The 7,039-nt window shown below is 34.0% G+C and overlaps 1 pseudogene; it reads right to left on the bottom strand.

Annotated features, from left to right (window-relative positions):
- The window catches only part of LOC107751690 (focal adhesion kinase 1-like), a 76,991-nt pseudogene that overhangs the window by 27,155 nt on the left and 42,797 nt on the right, over nt 1–7,039 (bottom strand).

A 7,039-nucleotide genomic window follows, 5' to 3' on the forward strand; every position in this document is an offset into this window, starting at 1 on the left:
ACAACAACTGGCGCTGCACCAATATACCTAAACTTGCTAGTTCAAACTTATGCACCCTCCAGAAGCTTGCGTTCTGCAAGTGAACGTCGCCTTATGGTGCCATCCCAAAGAGACACAAAATCACTCTCACAGACCTTTTCCTGGACTGTGCCCTGCTGGTGGAATGACCTCCCGATCTCAATTCGAACAGCTGAGTCATTGGCCATTTTCAAAAAAACGTCTAAAGACACATCTTTTTCGCCAGCACTTGACGAACTAATACTAGCACTTACCTATTCTATTCTATTCCATTCTATTAAAAAAAGAAAAAACCCTAGCTGTGTGTACTGTGCTAGACTAACTGAGACTTGTCATAGCACTTGCATACTGTTGCTCTCTCGTTCGTCTGATTGCTTCTATTGTTCTCCTCATTTGTAAGTCGCTTTGGATAAAAGCGTCTGCTAAATGATTCAATGTAAATGTAAATGTAGGTCACTAGTGTGAACTCTTGATACTCACGAGCTTCCTGTAAGAACTTCTCACGCACGCTGTCTGAGGTGCAGTTCTTACACGTCTTAATGGCCACTGATAATGCTGGATTCTCCTGTCAGGTAGAGCACATGGCTTCACGTCAAACACACAAATCAAAAACTATGTGAATGAATTAAGATTAGAAAATTAAAAGTACATAGTAGCAAAACAGTAGGTCCACAAACAGAGACATTTCAGTTGGTTTGAACAGCTTCAGAACACAGTAACGAGCAGGGAACGAGTAGGGAATCGGTTATAAAATAAATTTGGAACATCTTGAAAAAAATATTGAATTGTAAATATTAGAAATTTTATTTAAAAAATGTGTATATCATAAATACAGTTTAAAACCTGCTTATCTGTGACTGTTATAAACATAATAGCATAAAACATACATACAAATCTAAAAACAACAACATTTAATTGTTAAAATTATTTAAAATGTATTTATTTGGAAGAAAAAAAAGATTGGTTGCAGATTTAGCCTGAATTAAGACCTCACTCAGTAGACTCAGTGATAAACTTATATATTATATAAACGTATTTATTATATAAAAAGGTATATTCCATATAAAATGTATTATTTTTGTAAAAAATAATATTTGCTGGATCAATAGAGAGCTAGTTTGGGACCAAATGTTAGATTGTATTAACTAATAATCATATATTATACAAACTTCTTTATTATATAAAATAACATTTAAAAAAATTATATAAAAATGTTTTCCATAAATGTAACAAAAATATTTGCTTGATCAATAGAGAGGTAGTTTGGGACCAAATGTTAGATTGTACTAACTAATAATCACATATTATATAAACTTTTTTGTAACATAAAATTATATTAAAACATGTATTTTAAAATATACTTCTTAACAAAAATATTTGCTTGATCATTTTCCTAAAAACGGTTATAATAGGGTTCTAAGGTTGAGCTTAACGAATGCAGTCAAAACTACTCTACTGTTCATGCTATGTTCAATTTATGCTAAATAATAGTTTTGTAACATGGGATTCTGACATGAATTGATTTAGGGAAAAAAATTAAAAGGGCCACCAGCTGGCACACTATTCATGGCAAATGCAGTCTTTGTTTGATTAATATTTCTGCGGACTGTGTGGATGATGAATCTGTTGTTTACCGGACTGATGTAAACCCCTTGGTGGACATCGCCAAACTGGCCCTCGCCGATACACCGTCCCAACTCGATTCTGTCCCGCTGGATCTCATAGTCCTGAGCTACAGATGAAGAACACAAGAAACCAACCGTCACAAACCTGAAGCTCAGCAACAGAGGAATCCACAAACTACAAACTCTAGACATCATGTAAGTTCAGAAGAGCGACATGCTGCACACGAGCAGCTGTGACCGAGATCAACAAACGCTCAGCCATTTATCAAATCGCTTGAAAGTCGCCAATTGCAAGTTTAGAAACACTGAGGTCATGAACAGAAGACCTCAGTCAGGGTGGACACCATATTTAAATGGACATGAATGAAGACGAGGCTGTGATGGACAGAAGGACAGTCACTAGATGACAAAAAACTGGCTATGAAAATAAAGGAAACCCTAAACATTGAGAAGAACAAACTGCACATATATGCCAGACTCATTTTCATTTGTCATAATAAATATGAAGTCCACTCTGACTAATGTACATAACTTGTATTGAAATAAGTCTTCAATAAAGTCCTTAATGTTCTGTAGAAATCATGATACATACAGCTAAATAAAAAGCTAAAAATAATAAACGCACAATTTATTTGAAAAATAAATCTTTTTTAACATGTCTTTACTGTGATTTTTGATCGTTTTAATGCTGAATATCAAAGTAAAAAAAATATCTTAGTAAAAAACATTGCTGAATATCACAGTAAAAAAAAACAAAAAAAAAACATAGTGATTCCAAACTTTTAAAACCAAAAAAAATATATAAATAAATACAAATTTAAATGCAAACAAACAAACACATTTTTTTTTTTGAAAAATATAAATGAGCAAAACAAAATAATAATCTATTGTTTGGCTACATATCAACGACTTCTGCAGGTTTTCAGTTATACAAAGTATTTAATGTCAAAAATATATTAATGGGATATTATTAATAATGATATTACAAATACGTATAAATTACATTATACACAATAATAATACAAAGATGCTTAATAATAATATAATAATGCCTTAAAGATGCTGTGTGACACAATACTTTTTTTATATCATAGCTTCTATAAGTTAGATCGTAGCACTAACAATGTCAAGTCATGGGTTTGATTCCCATGAAATGCACAAAATTATTTTATGAAACCTGCATTAGTCTGTGATATGAGGAAGAACCTGCTTCTAACACAAGCACACAGCAAACCTGAGACAGAGAGACAGAAAAGAAAAAGAGAAGCACACAAACAGAGGGATGGTGTTACCTGCGTCTAATCCATAGCATTCTGCTGGTTGTTAAAGAGAAAAGTCAGAGATTGGGCTTTTAGATCAGAATTAAAGCTCAGGATGAGAGAGAGAGAGAGAAACAGAGGGATGAGATGTGGAGAGCTGCACACACTTATCAATCACAGACATGTCAAACAATCACGACAGAGCTGTTATAAAACGTGTGTATTCAGCAGATTATAAAAATGATGTAGAGGACAACATACAAATTCCCTGTACAATGAGCAATAAATTATAAGAACTATTTCAGCGAACTGAAACTGCCATTAACAAAATGACAAAAATGAAATCCTGCGAGCATTTACTCACCTGTCATTCCAAAGCATAAAACACAAAAAATGCTCATGCTGTTCATTTACATATAAAGAAAGCAACTAACGAATGATGTAAGAAAAATAAATATAATTTAATGGGAAAACAAGTTTATTTTTTTTACCCCACTGGCAGATATTTTTTCTTATTTTAAGCACAAACATCACTTGATATTGATCAATTTCTCCAAAAAATAACTTATTTGATGTCGTTTTGCATCTCAATTAAATGTATCTTTATTTAAGAATGTTTAGATATTTGAAAATAAAACAAGACAAAAATAATAAGAGAGAAAATCACTTTTTGCAGTAATGGAGCAAAAGCGCAATAAAAATAGTTCACATGACTACATTTATAGTCCTCTGAAGACAAACGTTACCGTTATGTGATCACAAAAATGTTAAAGTCCCCCTGTAGTCAAATATTTTATCCCTTAAAACTTATCTTTGATCATCAAAATTACATATTTAAATGTTTATTCTTGTGAAAATAATTTTCTCATTCCTTAAAATAGCTTGAATGCAACTCTACACCCTTGCCTCATTTACTATACGCTGATCTATGAATATGCAAATTAGTCCCGCCTCCACTCAGTCACACCAGCCAGCGCCTCCTGATCCACTGAACTGTAGTAAACGCAAAACAATGGCACTAACGAATGATGTAAGAAAAATAAATATAATTTAATGGGAAAACAAGTTTATTTTTTTTACCCCACTGGCAGATATTTTTTCTTATTTTAAGCACAAACATCACTTGATATTGATCAATTTCTCCAAAAAATAACTTATTTGATGTCGTTTTGCATCTCAATTAAATGTATCTTTATTTAAGAATGTTCAGATATTTGAAAATAAAACAAGACAAAAATAATAAGAAAGAAAATCACTTTTTTGCAGTAATGGAGCAAAAGAGCAATAAAAATAGTTCACATGACTACATTTATAGTCCTCTGAAGCCAAACGTTACCGTTATGTGATCACAAAAAATGCGCATGATCTACACCCTTGCCTCATTTACTATACGCTGATCTATGAATATGCAAATTAGTCCCGCCTCCACTCAGTCACCACAATTAGAAGGTACCCTTAGAAGGTCACAGACCTGTTAAAGACACTTACTTTAAACCAGTCTTTTAGAGAAAGTTGTTTTATTCTACATGGAGCAGATCGCCCCCTCATGTGTGCCGAGATCTTTACACCACATGATCAGCCATGTCATGCAATTCACTGGGTTAATTCACTAGTTACAAATAATAATATGTGTACTTTATACAGGGTGTTTTACAATGCATTAACAATATAAACAATATAACAAAAACAATATTCCACAGTCTGCAGCATAGTCCAGAGTGATTTCAGGGATTAGCATGTGTGCAATCCAGTGGTCCAAACAGTACGAGTGGAAAAATAAAACAATGATGAATACGAACACATGACACACAGCAAATTGGCTCTGTCCATCACATTCGCTGCAGGAAGAGAGTTCACTGCAGGCATTTAGCAGTGCGTTGTAAAAAAAATTTTTTTCAAGAATCCAAACTGAATGCATTATATTTGTACTGCGATACTGAAAAGAGGAACAAGACAGAGTTGAAAATTGAATTGCTTTAAGTTCATTAACGTAATTTACAAAGGTGTGAATACAAAAGTAAATTTGAAATCAGGAATGACAGATAAAGGTATTTACTGAACTGTAATTCAAAGAAATGTAACAGTTAATGCATTCTAGGAAATGAAGTGAAATATATAAACCAAATTAAATAAACTAAATACACATTTTTATAGCTGGCATTTCAAACATACTGTATCTTTCAAACATGTTAAGCCAACATCTCAGAACTGTCATTTGATATTCTAGTTTTTTTTTTTTATGGTTTAATTCTGCATTATACCCACTGATCTATAATAGAGAACATTATATAGATCAGCGATTCTACCTCATTTCAAATTCTGGAATTAAATTGGAATTTAAAAAAATTCTCCATTCAATTCTAAATGGTGCACAACCCCGATAAACAAACGGCTTTGTTGTGAAATAGCAGCAGTAAATAAACTTTATACATCCACACCTATAGGTGTCAGTACAAAGTTTAAAACCACTGGTACAGCTGGTACAAATAATTAAATGTAAGCAAACATTTTATGAGTACACAATTAAGTCTGTTTAGTTTTAAGGAAAAATAAAGCATTTCATATTTATTTATTCTTTTTAGAACCAAACGAAGAAGCCAGTTAGCCAACGACAGAACAATGTTGTCCAAAACACACAGATCATGCAAAACAGAAGTCATTGTTGCTGGCACCTGAACACATGCAAACAACAAAAAACTTTTTGTACAAATTACTGTTTAGCCCGCAAGGGGTAATATAGCTCCAACAAGTATGAACCTTGAGTGAATTATAAATTTTTTTTTTTTTACAAAATGTGTAGACATGAAAAGTGGCAGAGCACCATGCTAATTATGAGAGTACTGCACGTGATGACTCACCCTTAAGGCAGAACTCAAATCTGTCTCATATAGCACGGTATAAAAGCATGTGTGGTATTTCAACCACAGTACATTTTTTAGTCTTCACAATGACACAATGAGTGCAGAGGAGCAGCAGTTTTGCAATGCATTTCACTGTGTTAAAGCTTCTTAGATTTGTCAAGTGCACCTCTGCACATCACTGGGTGGGTAAAGACCAGTAAGCCTTATCTGCCTTTGACTCCCTGCCAAACCTCAGAGCCTGTTCATCGTGATAACACAATTAAACATAATCCTGGTACTTGAGCGAGTGTGTTATCATGCAGAGGCGATGCTAAGCTCCTGGGTTGTCACAGTGTGTGGTTCTAAGATTAATGTGATGCCACCCACCCCCTTTCACACCACCAGATGATTTAACTATTTATACATCACATCAAATAACTCCACATCATTTTAAATGGATCTTAGATTTCAGAAGGTCACTTATGGAAGTCATTGTACAAAGTACAACAAAATGTTCTATAGAAATATTCTTCTTGACACCAAGAAGTATTGGGACAGTTAAGACATACTTAAATTAATCTCACTGCATAGATATCAAAATATAAAAAATTTCAGAACTAACTTTACCATTCTGAGCAGTTTTTGAAAATTACAAGCTGGTTCCAACGATTTAAAGTCCCCCTGTAGTCAAATATTTTATCCCTTAAAACTTATCTTTGATCATCAAAATTACATATTTAAATGTTTATTCTTGTGAAAATAATTTTCTCATTCCTTAAAATAGCTTGAATGCAACTCTACACCCTTGCCTCATTTACTATACGCTGATCTATGAATATGCAAATTAGTCCCGCCTCCACTCAGTCACACCAGGCAGCGCCTCCTGATCCAATGAACTGTAGTAAACGCAAAACAACGGCATACACGGATAATGACTGATAAAACTATCTTTTTACTAGCGGACAACTACAGTGAATACTGTAACATTCGTTAAAGTTACTTAATTGAGTTAAGTTAAGTGTCCTAAAATGCCTTGAAGACTCGAATGTAGCCGTTTGTGATTGTTAATTCGCGCCCGCGAGCATACGCGTGTGAAGTGCAGAACTGATAAAACTATCTTTTTACTAGCGGAAAACTACAGTGAATACTGTAAATTGCTTGACGATGTTGTGTCCTAAAATGCCTTGAAGACTCGAATACAGCCGTTTGTGATTCTTAATTTGCGCCCGCGAGCATACGCGTGTGAAGTGCAGACGCCGCTGCGGGAGAGGTGGGTCTGGCTCCGCGCTGCTTCTAC

This window comes from Sinocyclocheilus rhinocerous, unplaced genomic scaffold (genome assembly GCF_001515625.1).
Source record: "Sinocyclocheilus rhinocerous isolate Xijiao unplaced genomic scaffold, SAMN03320098_v1.1 scaffold422, whole genome shotgun sequence".
Lineage (NCBI taxonomy): Eukaryota > Metazoa > Chordata > Actinopteri > Cypriniformes > Cyprinidae > Sinocyclocheilus > Sinocyclocheilus rhinocerous.